The sequence below is a fragment of the Moschus berezovskii genome, chromosome 26, assembly GCF_049115385.1.
Source record: "Moschus berezovskii isolate FMDL1 chromosome 26, NW_MosBer_1.0, whole genome shotgun sequence".
In the NCBI taxonomy this organism is placed as follows: Eukaryota; Metazoa; Chordata; class Mammalia; order Artiodactyla; family Moschidae; genus Moschus; species Moschus berezovskii.
This window is the reverse complement of record NC_142485.1, coordinates 28,347,987-28,361,735: the sequence shown is the minus strand read 5'-3', so window position 1 is coordinate 28,361,735 and position 13,749 is coordinate 28,347,987.

Here is a 13,749-nt window from a genome sequence, read left to right as displayed (position 1 = left end):
CATCCTACCCATCACACTGCACAGTCTTTGAGCTCTCAGTGTGCACGCTGCTCTTCACCTGTGTTCACCTTCACCAATCTCCAGGCAACGCTCTCAATTCACAGATCAAGCATTCACTCAAACACATTGGTCCTTACACATTCAACTTCCTAATTCAGCGATTATTCTGGTATTTAGCTATACACTGCATCAATTTGTAATATGATGCTGTTTTTTAATTATTTTCTATGTGTCAGTTTATTTCTCTCAACTCTTCTGGAAGCATAAACAATTAAATCATGAAGAGGTAAGTGTGAAGTTCAAAAACAAAGTGTTAGCGGTGCCATTTCCTGGCTTGGATGCTGAGTGGGTTAGGATGCTTGAAGGTAGAAGGCGACTCCAGAACCTGCTGGTTTCTGGCAAGGAAAGCAGTAGTAACTTCCTCTCTTAGCAGCGGTCCTATCCTGCTGCTGCTGCTAAGTCACTTCAATCGTGTCTGACTCTGTGTGACCCCATAGACGGAAGCCCACCAGGCTCCCCCGTCCCTGGGATTCTCCAGGCAAGAACACTGGAGTGGGTTGCCATTTCCTTCTCCAATGTGTGAAAGTGAAAAGTGAAAGTGAAGTCGCTCAGTCGTGTCCGACCCTTAGCGACCCCATGGACTGCAGCCTACCAGGCTCCTCCATCCATGGGATTTTCTAGGCAAGAGTACTGGAGTGGCTTGCCATTGCCTTCTCCGAGCGGTCCCATCCTACAGATATGTAAACCCTCACCCTACCAAGGGGCTTCCCTGGTGGCTCAGCAGTAAAGAATCCATCTTCAGTGCAGGAGACATAAGAGAGGTGAGTTCAATCCCTGGGTCAGGAAGATCCCCTGGAGGAGGGCATGGCAACCCACTCCAGTATTCTTTCCTGGAGAATTCCACAGACAGAGGAGCCTGGTGGGGTTCAGTCCATGGGGTTGCAAAGAGGTGATCATGACTGAGCAACTAACACTTTCACAAGATTGAAAATATACACAAGAAAAGCTTTAGATTTTTTAAAATTTAGGACTGACAGGTTGCAAAGAGCTGGACACAAACAACTGAAGCGACTTAGCAAGCAGGCAGACATCCTACCAAGGAAGTAGCTTTCTGCTCTGGCTGGGTCCTGAGAAATCCAGGCTGAGGAAGCAGAGAGGACCAGGAGTCTCTGATCAATGGAGGATTTTCCATTGTTATAATTGCATTGCTCCAGGAGTTGTTTCAAAGATACAGCCAAAAGAAATTAAGTCTGCCCTTACTTTTCAATCCAAATGGAAAGAAAAAAAAGGGAAGCATTCACGGAATACAAATCTAAAATGACTTTTTTGCAATTGTATTTGCTTCCTGGAAATGGGATAGCAAAGGCTACAATACAATGTTTATAGAATTTTATTAAGTTGTAAATAAAATGTATGCCTTTGAAAGTATCATCATTTTATAAAGTTTCATAGAGTTCACAGATTTCTTTGCTTAGATCTATTCAGACACCTTTAAACTCATATATTTTAATCTTCAGTGAGAAATACAGAAGTCAAATAGGTCATTTCTTCCCATGGTGGAGCTGATGGCTGACTCCAAGCTGTGACCAAATGATCGCACTTTGAGGCCAGATGAGAAATATGCACATGGACTTATTTTTCCTTATGTGTATCCTCAAGAGTCCATTAATAATTCTACTTTCATAATAATGAGAGTTAACTTTTAGAACCATTTTAGTAAAAAAAAATCAGAAGACTAAGAGAGAGGTCTTTATCTCTTCAAGCTGACAACTTTGGCTGTGGAATTTTTAAAAATATTAGAGGACAATAATGTGTATTTGGGAGGAAAAATGTGGGCTGACTCAGAATCCTGTAGCTAAAACATCTCCTTTTGTCTTTATAAAGTCTATATTCTGAAGACATGAAATACATTCCAACTGTTGGAAACTTTTAGTTCAAATCAATTTGAGTTTTTCTGCTCAAAGTCATTAATTCAGCTTGTTAGACTCATATCATCTCTTTCTCGGCAAAGTGGAACATAAAGAACTCAAGATTTTCCAAAGAAAATTAAAGAGTGGTAGATAAGGTCCTTCTACATAATTTCTAATATATATTGATGCTCACTCTACATCCTGCACTGTGCCAAATTCTTTGCCTGCATCATCTCATTTTATCTTCATAGCAATCCCATGAGGTAAAGACAATTAGCACGACCATTTTCTGAGGAGAGGACTAAAGTTTGGAGGGTTTTAGTTCCTTAATGTCATAGAATTCTGTCAGGTCCAAAATTCATACCTGGACATTCTGACTCTGAAGCTAAAGCCTTTAATCACTATTCTATTTTGCCTCCCAGACAAAAATCAGCCTTAACTTTCAGCTTATTTTCAGCTGAAGATGAGAATCTTCTTGAGAACTCATTTCTAGAGCCCAGAAAGAAGCCTGAGACCTCACACCCAATTCCGACGTGTGGGTCTTTGCCCCACACCTAGCAGTTCTCTGACACCAACCGGGTGTCCTACAAATTCAACTCAATTGTGACACCATCTGTACCAGCCAATGGTGTTGAAGCTCCAGGTCAAGGGCTCAGTCCTACAAGGCTGCCCTCCACTCCAGATGTCCATGGCAAATCCAAGTTATCACCGTGCTTCTGACTGATGGGCTACAGATGGGAAGTTCCAACAACCTCCTCACTGGGTTCAATTAATTTGTTAGAGGGGCTCATGGAACCCAGAGAATCATCTTACCCACCAGATGATAGATAATAAAATAACTATATATAACTCAGGAACAGCCAAACTGAAGACATACATAGAGCAAGTGTGGAAAAAGAAACGGAGCTCCTGTCCTCTCTGCAAGAGCATCACTGCCCCCAAACCTCCATGTTCTCCCCGACCCAAGTGCCCGCCAAACTCCAACTGTCTTTTTAAGGAGTCTTCATTGCAGACAGAATTGATTAAATTATTGGCCACTGCTGATCAGCTCAACCTCCAGCCCCTCTCCTCTCTCTGGGAATTCAGGGGATGAGGCTGAAAGTTCCAACCCTCCAGTCACAAGACTGGTCTCTTGGAAACCAGCTCCCATCCTCAGAGTATCCAGTCATCTCATGTCCATAACAAAAGATATCTTTACTGCTGTCAACACTTTGGAATTTTCAAAGGTTTTAAGTGCTCTGTGCCAGAAACTAAGACTAAATATGCATTTTTTTTTAAAAAAAGTATAAATCACAATATCACAAAGCCCTGTGAACAAAGGAAAGAACTTTTCCTCTTAAAGATGAGGGGCAGCTGGTAGATACACTTGGCATCCCCCCCTTTCCCCAGCACACAGTCCTAAATGTCTGCTTGCTTGGGGAGTAGACTCTCCTGGGGAAAGGAGACACCCCTCACTGAGCGAGATGATCTCCTGGGTATAGGTGTATGCCTTAGCTTGTTCATTTCTTTTCATCTTTAACTCTATGGGGACAACTTAGACTATTTTATAAACTTCCCAGATCTTCAGCATTCTCAAGCAATCTCTGTGTACTTCCCAGAGCTCATGTGGTATGTTTTTGGGGATCTTTTGAAACAAAGAACCTGGCAAAACCAAATGCTATTCAAACATTAGCTTCTATATTCTATCAAATATGGGGTCTAAGTTTAGGAAGTTTAGCACTAGATTTCCAAACATGGCCTATGAGAAGTATTTCTTAAAATGAGATTTCACAGATACATGCTTTACTATTTGAATGCCTTAAATATGGATCATGATAACATCCCAGTGTGATCACGTGCATTGTGTAATAGCTCCTGGGATGAAGTGGAAATATTTTATGTAAGAATTACCAATCTCCCTTTGATTTCTGATGGGGTTACATCTCAGAAATCCATCATAAATTGAAAATAATCCTTAAATTGAAAATGCATTTAATATACTTAACCTACTGAAAGTGGGAAGATCCCCTGGAGAAGGAAATGGCAACCCACATCAGTATTCTTGCCTGGGAAATCCCATGGACAGAGGAGCCTGGCGGGCTACAGTCCACGGGATCACAGAAGAGTCAGACACAACTTAGAGACTAAACAACAACAACAAACCTACTGAACATCATGGCTTAGCTTCGCCTACGTATACGTACTCAGAACACTTGCATTAGCCTATAGTTGGGCATAATTATCTGATACAAAGCCTATTTTGCAGTAAAGTATTGAATGTCTCCTGTAATGTATTGTATATTGGAGTGAAGGTGGAAAACAATGGTTTTAACGGTATTGGTTGTTCACCCTCGTGATGGACGGTCTCTGGGAGCTGCCGCTGCCCAGGATCACAGAAGAGGATTGTACCAGGTATCACTCGCTGGCCTGAGAAAAGATCAAAATTCAGAATTCAAGGTATTGCTTTCACAACATCGTAATGTGGAAAAATCATAAATCAAACCAACATAAGTTGGATCCCATCACTCTCTTGTTCTGCCAAATGAAGTAATAGGAACTTTATCCACTCTACTGGGACATAAATTAACTCTAGAAAAGTAACAGGAATTTCTCAGTGTGCCAATGCTGCCTGGAGGTGCACGTGTTGGAAGGAGAACTTTGGAATGGTAGACCGGAGAAAGGAAGAGGCACTCCTCCACATGATGGCAGGCTTCCAGGACCACTGGAGGGACACGGGCACTCAAAGTTCCTTTAGCAGAGGAAGGCGGCTACACCTCTAGGAAACGTAACCTGCTACTTTTTCTAAATATTCTCCGTAGAACACATGAAGGAACACACTTGCTTTGTGCTGCTGGAACTTTGGGGAATTCAGACAGGAGGCAGGAGTCCTTGCGTGCAGGCTGTGATCCACAGCACAGTGGGAAGACCGCCAGGGCTGAGTGGAGCAATGGTCACAGCTCAGGAGAGGGTGGAAAGGAAGGTCTCAGGCAAGTAAGTGAAAAGCAATCCTATTTTCAAGTCCTAGAGGAAGACGATCCACCAAGGAGTGAGAGAAAGACTGTGCCTGTGGAGGGTGGAATTTTGAGTTACTTCACTTGGGTATTAAAAAAAAAAGCCCCCTCCAATCCATACAGATGACCTCACTCAACCGTGTCTCTTGCTTCCTAGTAACCGCTGCTGATCCGTCCTATAAACAGCCCTTTTCCATTGTGCACTGGTAAACATGGACCACAACCGCTGGGTACCCTGGAGGTGATGTCTTTCCCTGTCTTACCTGGGAAGACTCTGCTGCACTTAGGCCTCTGCTTTGAGCATCTTCACTCCTCAGTGTCACCAGCAGTGACTTTATAGATAGCCTTAGCTGTTTGGGGTAGAAAGACGCGGCCTTCAGGCTGCGGATAACCAGAAAGAAGGTTTTTATCTTTGTTGCTTGCTGTAGCACACTGACAAACTCCCCCACCTTCATCTTTACTTAGAGATCAAGGACTTATTCCTCTTGTTTACCACTGTATCCCCATTCAGCAGTGCTTAGGCATATGGTAAATGCTCAGTCAATACTTACAAGTTCATGAATGAGTAAACACACTCCCTGTCATCAATTTCCTCATTTTCCTGCTTGTGATTGCATTCCTAAAATATTCTCATTTTGAGAACTTGCTCAAAATGACACTCTGTTGTTTAGTCACTAAGTGGTGTCCAATTCTTTGTGACTCCACAGCCTGCAGCAGGCTAGGCTCCTCTGTTCTCCGTTATCTCTCAGAGTTTGCTTAAATTCATGTTCACTGAGTCAGTGATGCTATCTAACCATCCATCCTCTGCTGTCCCCTTTTCCTTTTGCCTTCCATTTTCCCAGCAACACGGTCTCTTCCAGTGATTCAGCTCTTCACATCAGGTGGCCAAAGTATTGAAGCTTCAGCTTCAGCATCAGTCCTTCCAATGAATATTCAGGGTTGATTTCCATTAGGATGGACTAGTTTGATCTCCTTGCAGTCCAAGGGACTCTTAAGAGTCTTCTCCAACACCACGATTCAAAAGCATCAATTCTTCAGTGCTCAGCCTTCTTTATGGTCCAACTCTCACATCCATACATGACTACTGGAAAAACCATAGCTTTGACCATATGGACCTTTGTTGGCAAAATGAGACAAATTGTTAAAAATAAATATTATTCACAAAAGAATATAATTCACAAAGCTGAGCAAGACGATCGTGAAGTGGATAGATGAAGGTTTTGAAAACATATATTACATATAGTTCTGTTTTCTCTTTCTTGAAGAAAAGTTTGTTAAACAAAAACAAAAACTTACTCCTGGAGTAGATAAAGCTGGACTAGGAAATACATTTTTCACAAGCTTATGGTGTGGTTTTACGATGAATATGGTCAATAATTAATCAAAGACCTGACATTATTTAGTAGTAGAGAGGGGTCTCTGTCTCTTCCTGGGCCAGAAAGTTCTTCCACATGTTTCCTTTCTATTTTTTAAGAACTTGTTTGACTCCCAGTGATCAATAAAAATTCAGCTTGAATATACACAGTAACAAGGTTGTCACTGTGTTTCTTCCTTTCTTTTCTGGCTTTGCTTTTGACCAAATAATTTGGCCTTTCTTTGAACCAAGTTACTCAGTAAGTTGAATGATGGCAACTAGAAAACAATTTTTTAAAAAGACTCCTGGATCATAACAAGCACAAACAAAAACGGGAAATAAATTTGGAAAGCTTGAGGAGTTTTCTTTCAGATTCAGTGCATCAGTTTGCCTTTCTATTTGGAGACACTGCATTGTGCTTAGATGCTCAGTCGTGTCCAACACTTTGTGATCCCATGGACTGTAGCCCGCCAGGCTCCTCGGTCTATGTGGGTCCTCCAGGCAAGAATACTGGAGTGGGTTGCCATGCCCTCGTCCAGGGGATCTTCCCAACCCTGGGATCGAACCCAGGTCTCCCGCATTGCAGGCAGATTCTCTACGATCTGAGCCACCAGGGAGACACTGGTTTAGGTGAAAACTAAATTATCACAATTATTAGGAATTGATGTTTCACAGCTGAATGGATGGAGCATTCCATAATAATGAATGTATAGGCAGAAAGAGTAAAAATTGAGCAGACCTCTCACTTTAAGATATAAGCTTGTTAGCTGAGGGTTTCAGGGAAGCACTCCTCTTCGCTCCTTATTATATAGGGACTATGCGATTTACATAACAACTCTCTTCCCTGGTTCCTTAAACCTCAGGCACTATTTATAGTTGTCAACCATCTTAAAACTAAGTCAACAATATCAATGCTTAAGAGTATTTAACTCACTAAATGACTTTACTAAAATTAATTAATTTGTAAAAAGGTGAAACTTTGTATTTAGAAAAAGGTAGTTTTCTAATTAAATATGAAACAATTTGAAGCCCATATATATATATATATATGGACAATAAAATTAAGCTGAATGTGAAGTCTTTGTAAAAGACACACTGAGATTTCTTTGTATGACATTAAGTTTTTTCTGAATAAACAAAACACCTTTTTTGATATGTAAGTCAAATGAAATACCTTAATACATCTTTTAACTTCAAGGCTGGACATACATCTTAACTACATTTTTTAATGCTTGAAGTGATAAGCAAGCAAAAGTAAATGTGTGATCTTAGAATATATTTTATTCCATTAAAATAGTGTAATATGAGATTTTTGATAAAACACAATAATGTACAAAGTTTTATTTATTTGAGCTAAAAGGCAATACATTGAGTAAGAGGAAAAAAGTAAATTTCCCCACATTATGAGGGTGTTTGGAGCCCTTTCAACTAATTTTGTGAGTTAATGAACCATAGTATTTCTTTTGAGGCGTCAAGTGAATGTAGCTGATAAATTACTTTCAAGCAGTATGGAGACTTCTAATACCTAAGTGACTTTTTGGATGGTTCTGAAGACAATGGCAAGCCACTCCAGTACTCTTGCCTAGAAAATCCCATGGATGGAGGAGCCTGGTAGGCTGCAGTCTGTGCGGTCGCTAAGGGTCAGACATGACTGAGCAACTTCACTTTCACTTTTCACTTTCACACATTGGAGAAGGAAATGGCACCCCACTCCAGTGTTCTTGCCTGGAGAATCCCAGGGATAGGAGCCTGGTGGGCTTCCGTCTATGGGGTCACACAGAGTTGGACACGACTGAAGTGACTTAGCAGCAGCAGCAGCAATAAGAAAGTAGAAATAAAATTGATACTTTATGAGAAACTTCTAGTCCTTGCTTTGTGTATATATACTTTATAAATTTCTTATAATTTCTTTTCACCGATTGTTACAATCCCAACTAAGATCCGGTGGCTTCCAGCTGGGGCTTCCCAGGTAGCGCTACAGGTAAAAAACCCTCCTGCTAACGCAGGATAGGTAAAAGATGCAGGTTTGATCCCTGGGTGGGGAAGATCCCTTGGAGAAGGGAATGCAACACACTCCAGTATTCTTGCCTGGAGAATCCCATGGAGAGAGAAGCCTGACAGGCTACAGTCCATGGGGTCACAAAAGAGTTAGACATGGCTGAAAAGACTTAGCACAGCTTCCAGTTGGTTTAGGGTTAGGATGAGCAACTGTTATGATTTTAGCACTAAACATCCTATGTCCAAGGACATTTTCAGTGTCAGACAAATGTACATGGTTGGAAATAGGGTTTTTACTGGACATCTTATGCTGGCCTCAGAGGCATTCAACTTTATACCTTTTGCGCTATGGGCTTGGCATGATCAACTTACTGACACCTTTTCTTCCCACATACCATCTTTTCCTTTCCACGAACCATCTCTCACATGCTTTGGAATTCTTTGTGTAACCCAAATTCCTCAGGGTGGTACCCTACTCAGGAAGCAATCTGTGTCTAGTAAAAGCCCTATTTCCCACAGTCACATCAAAACCGACTCTTTGTTGTAGGAACTCGGTCTGTGTGACACTGAGTTGGCAAATGGACAAATTAAACTGTGCTAGCTAAAGATACTATTCTGTTAATACTGTTCACAGGGTTCTGTGGCAAGGATACTGGAATGGTTTGCATTCCCTCCTCCAGTGGACCATGTGTTGAAAAGGCAAAGAGATGTGACACCAGAAGATGAGCACCCTGCACCCCCGGTTGGAAGGTGTCCAATATGCTACTGGGTAGGAGCCAAGGGCAATTATTAATAGCTCCAGAAGGAATGAAGAGGCTGAGTCAAAGTGGAAATGATGCTCAGTTGTAGATGTGTCTGATGATGAAAGTAAAGTCTGATGCTGTAAAGAACAATACTGCATAGGAACCCAGAGTGTTAGGTCCATGAAACAAGGTAATTTGGACGTGGTCAAGCAGAAGATGGCAAGAGTGAACACCAACATCTTATCAATCAGTGAACTAAAATTGATGGGAATGGGCGAATTTAACTCAGATGACCATTATATCTCCTACTGTGGGCAAGAATCCCTTAGAAGAAATGAATTAGCCCTCACAGTCAACAAGAGTCTGAAATGCAGTACTTGGGTGCAATCTCAAAAAAGAAAGAATGATCTCAGTTCGTATCCAAGGCAAACCATTCAACAGCACAGCAATCCACTCCTGTGCCCCAACCAACTGGTGTCAAATAAGCTGAAGTTGAATGATTTTATGAGGACCTGCAAGACCTTCTAGAACTAACACCAAAAAAAGATGTCCTTTTCGTCACAGGGTATTGGAATGCAAAAGTAGGAAGTCAAGAGATACCTGGAGTAACAGGCAAGTCTGGCCTTGGAGTAGAAAATGAAGCACGACAAAGGCTAACAGAGTTTTGCCCAGAGAATGCACTGGTCATAGCAAACAGTCTCTTCCAACAACACAAGAGACAACTCTACACACGGACATCACCAAATGGTCAATACCAAAATTAGATTGATTATATTCTTCTTTGCAGCCATAGATGGAAAAGCTCCATACAGTCAGCAAAACTAGACGTGGTTGCAGTCATAGATGGAAAAGCTCCATACAGTCAGCAGAACTACACCTCGACCCATCAGCTTCTTATTGCAAAATTCAGGCTTAATGTGGAAGAAAGTGGGAAAACCACTAGGGTATTCACGTATGATCTAAATCAAGTCCACTGATTATCAGTGGAGGTGATGAATAGATTCAAGATTCTAGTAGACAGACTGTCTGAAGAACTATGGACAGAGATTTATAACACTGTACAGGAGGCAGTGAACAAAACCATCCCACAGAAAAAGAAATGCAAGAAGGCAAAGTGGTTGTCTGAGGAGGCTTTACAAATAGCTGACGAAAGAAGAGAAGTGAAAAGCAAGGGAGAAAGTGAAAGGTATACCCAATTGAATGCAGAGTTACAGAGAATAGCAAGGGGAGGTCAGAAGGCCTTCTTCAGGGAATGATGCAAAGAAGGAGAGGAAAACAAATAGAATGAGAAAGACTAGAGATCTCTTTAAGAAAATCAGAGTCATCAAAGGAACATTTCATGCAAGGATGGACATGATAAATGATAGAAATGGTAAGGACCTAACAGAGCAGGAAGAGATTAAGAAGAGATGGCAAGAATAAACAGAAGAACTATACAAAAGAGGTCTTAATGACCAGGATAACCATGATGGTATGGTCACTCAGCCAGAGCCAGACACCCTGGACTGTGAAGTCAAATGGACCTTAGGAAGCATTACTATGAACAAAACTAGTGGAGGTGACAAAATTCCAGCTGAGGTATTTAAAATCCTAAGAGATGATGCTGTTAAAGTGTTGTACTCAATATGTCAGCAAATTTGGAAAACTCAACAGTGGCCACTGGAAAAAGTCAGTTTTTATTTCAATCCCAAAGAAGGGCAGTGCCAAGGAATTTTCAAACTACAGGACAACTGTGCTCATTTCACATGCTAGTAAGGTTATGCTCAAAATCCCTCAAGCTAGGCTTCAGCAGTATGTGAACCAAGAACTTCTAGATGTAAAAGCTAGATTTAGAAAAGGCAGAGAAACTAGGTTGTCACAGGGGAGCTGACCTTCAAAGTCAGTCCCTTTGTTGGATCTTTGCGGGTCGGGAAGTCTGCCGTGGGTCCTAGAACTCTCAGAGCAGTGTACGAACTTCTTTGGTATAACTGTTCTCCAGTCTGTATGTCGCCTGCCCAGTGGCTCTACAGTGGGGCTAATGGATAATAAAAAGGGTTGAGTGCCAAAGAATTGATCCCTTCAAACTGTGGTTTGGACAAGACTCTTGAGAGTCCCCTGGACAGTAAGGAGATCAAACCAGTCCATCCTAAAGGAAATCAACCCTGCATATTTATTGGAAGGACTGATGCTGAAGCTGATGCTCCAATACTTTGACCACCTGACATGAAGAGCTGACACTGGAAAAGACCCTGATGCTGGGAAAGACTGAAGGCAGGAGGAGAAGGGGATGACAGAAGATGAGATGGTGGGATGGCATCACTGACTTGATGGACATGAGTTTGAGCAAGCTCCGGGAGATGGTGAAGGACAGGGAGGCCTGGCGTGCTGCACTCCATGGGGTCGCAAAGAGTTGGATAGGACTTAGTGACTGAACAACAGAACAGCAAAGAGAAACTAGAGACTGAATTGTCAACATTCACTGGATCATTGAGAAAGCAGGGGAATTCCAGAGAAATATCTACCTCTGCTTCACTGACCAGGCAAAAGCCTTTGACTGTGTGGATCACAATGAACTGTGGAAAATTCTTAAAGAGATGGGAATACAAGATCACTTTACCCATCTCCTGAGAAATCTGTATGCAGGTCACAAAGCAACAGAACCTTACATGGAACAACTGACTGGTTCAAAATTGGGAAAGGAGTACGATAAGATTGTTTATTGTTACCCTGTTTATTTAACTTACATGCAGAGTACACCATGCAAAATGCCAGGCTGGATCAATCACTAGCTGGAATCAAGATTGCCAGGAGAAATAACAAACTTTAGTATGCAGATGATACCATTCTAATGGCAGAAAGTGAAGAGGAACTACAGAGCCTTTAGATGAAGGTGAAAGAGGAGAGTGAAAAGGCTGGCGTAAAACATAAGATCATGGCTCCAGTGCCATCACTTCATAGAAAATAGAAGAAGAAAAAGTGAAAATAGTCACAATTTTATTTTCTTGGGTTCCATAATCATGGAAGATGGTGACTGCAACCGTAAAATTAAAAGACGTTTGCTCCTTGGAAGAAAAGCTATGACAAACCTGGTGGCGGTGGTTTAGTCGTTAAGTCGTGTCCAACTCGTGATCCCATGGACTGCAGCCCACCAGGTTCCTCTGTTCATGGGATTTTCCAGGCAAGAATACTGGAGTGGATAGCCGTTTCCTTTTCCAGGGGATCTTCCTGACCTAGGAATTGAACCCAGGTCTCTTGAATTGCAGGCAGATTCTTTACCGACTGAGCTATAAGGGAATCCCATGACAAACCTAGACAGCGCATTAAAAAGCAAAGACATCATTTTGCCAACAAAGGTCTGTATAGTCAAATCTATGGTTTTCCAGTAGTTACGTACAGATGTGAGAATTGGACCATAAAGAAGGCTGAGCGCTGAAGAACTGATGCTTTTGAACTACAGTGCTGGAGAAGACTCTTCCCTTGGACAATAGGGAGATCAAACCAGTCAGTCCTAAAGGAAATCAATCCTGAATACTCAATGGAAGGACTGATGCTGAAAATAAAGCTCCAATACTTTGGCCACCTGATGCAAAGAGCCGACTCAATGGAATAGACCCTAATGCTGGGAAAGATCAAAGGCAAAAAAGGGAAGGGGGCGGCAGAGGATAGCATGGTTAGATAGCATCACTGACGAAATGGACATGAATTTGAGCAAATTCTAGGAGACAGTGAAGCACAAGAAGTCTGAGTCCATGGAGTTACAGAGTTAGGCATGACTTAGCAACTGAACAACAATACTTTTGACTGGGTATAGAGAAATAACGGATTGTTTTGCATTGTGGTTATTAATTCTCTTAATCATCTGGGCTTTGCATATCGTGTTAAGGTTGCTATGTGACCCTGGAGCAGAATACATTGTCTCCATGGTAAAACTGCATTAATGTAGACATATTTCCCTTTTTCATCATCATATATTAGAAAAAATACATTTAAAATAAGTAACAGGGGAGAGTATTTCAAGTTTTGAGCCTGAGCTCAGTTCCCCCCAAAATTCAGATGTGTTTGGTCATGGACAGGAAGCAGAAAAAAAAAACCACAGTAGCAGGAGAGTTTCTAAGTGCCCAAGTCAGGTCTTGAGTCAGCGCGTCAAGGTGAGAGATCTCACTTCCGTGGTTTCCTTGCTCCGCTTTTTCCCTGCCCGACCTACATCACAGACTTGTGTTTGAGCCCTTAAGAGGTAAGATGGCCACAGAATGTATGGAAAAGCAAGTTCACATAAGCTCTGTGCACCCATCCAGGGAAAGCAACACCATGCTGTACAACCAGATGTGGTCCAGGGCCTGCATCAGGTAAAGCTGGAACCTGTGGTCAAGGAAACCACGAGGCCAATGCCTGGAAAAGACGGGACTCCTGAGTGGTGAAGGACATCAGCCATACACTACACAAGTGAGGACAAGCCGCTCTTTGCCATTCACACCATCCCTGAAGGAGACACACTTGTCTACACTGGCTTCTTTCTGAGTTTTTTTACAGACTCTTGAGGTATAAGCATCACTGAGGAAATGATTTTGTAACTATTTAACTATTACAACTGTTTATGGGGATATTTTTACTTTCGTTAGTTGTGTGACCTGTGAGAACATAGGTGATAATTATATAACACAATGTGTATGTCATATATATGTGTGTATTCAATTTACAGGGGACGACGGAGAATGAGATGGCTGGATGGCATCACCGACTCTGTGGACATGAGTTTGAGTGTACTCCGGGAGTTG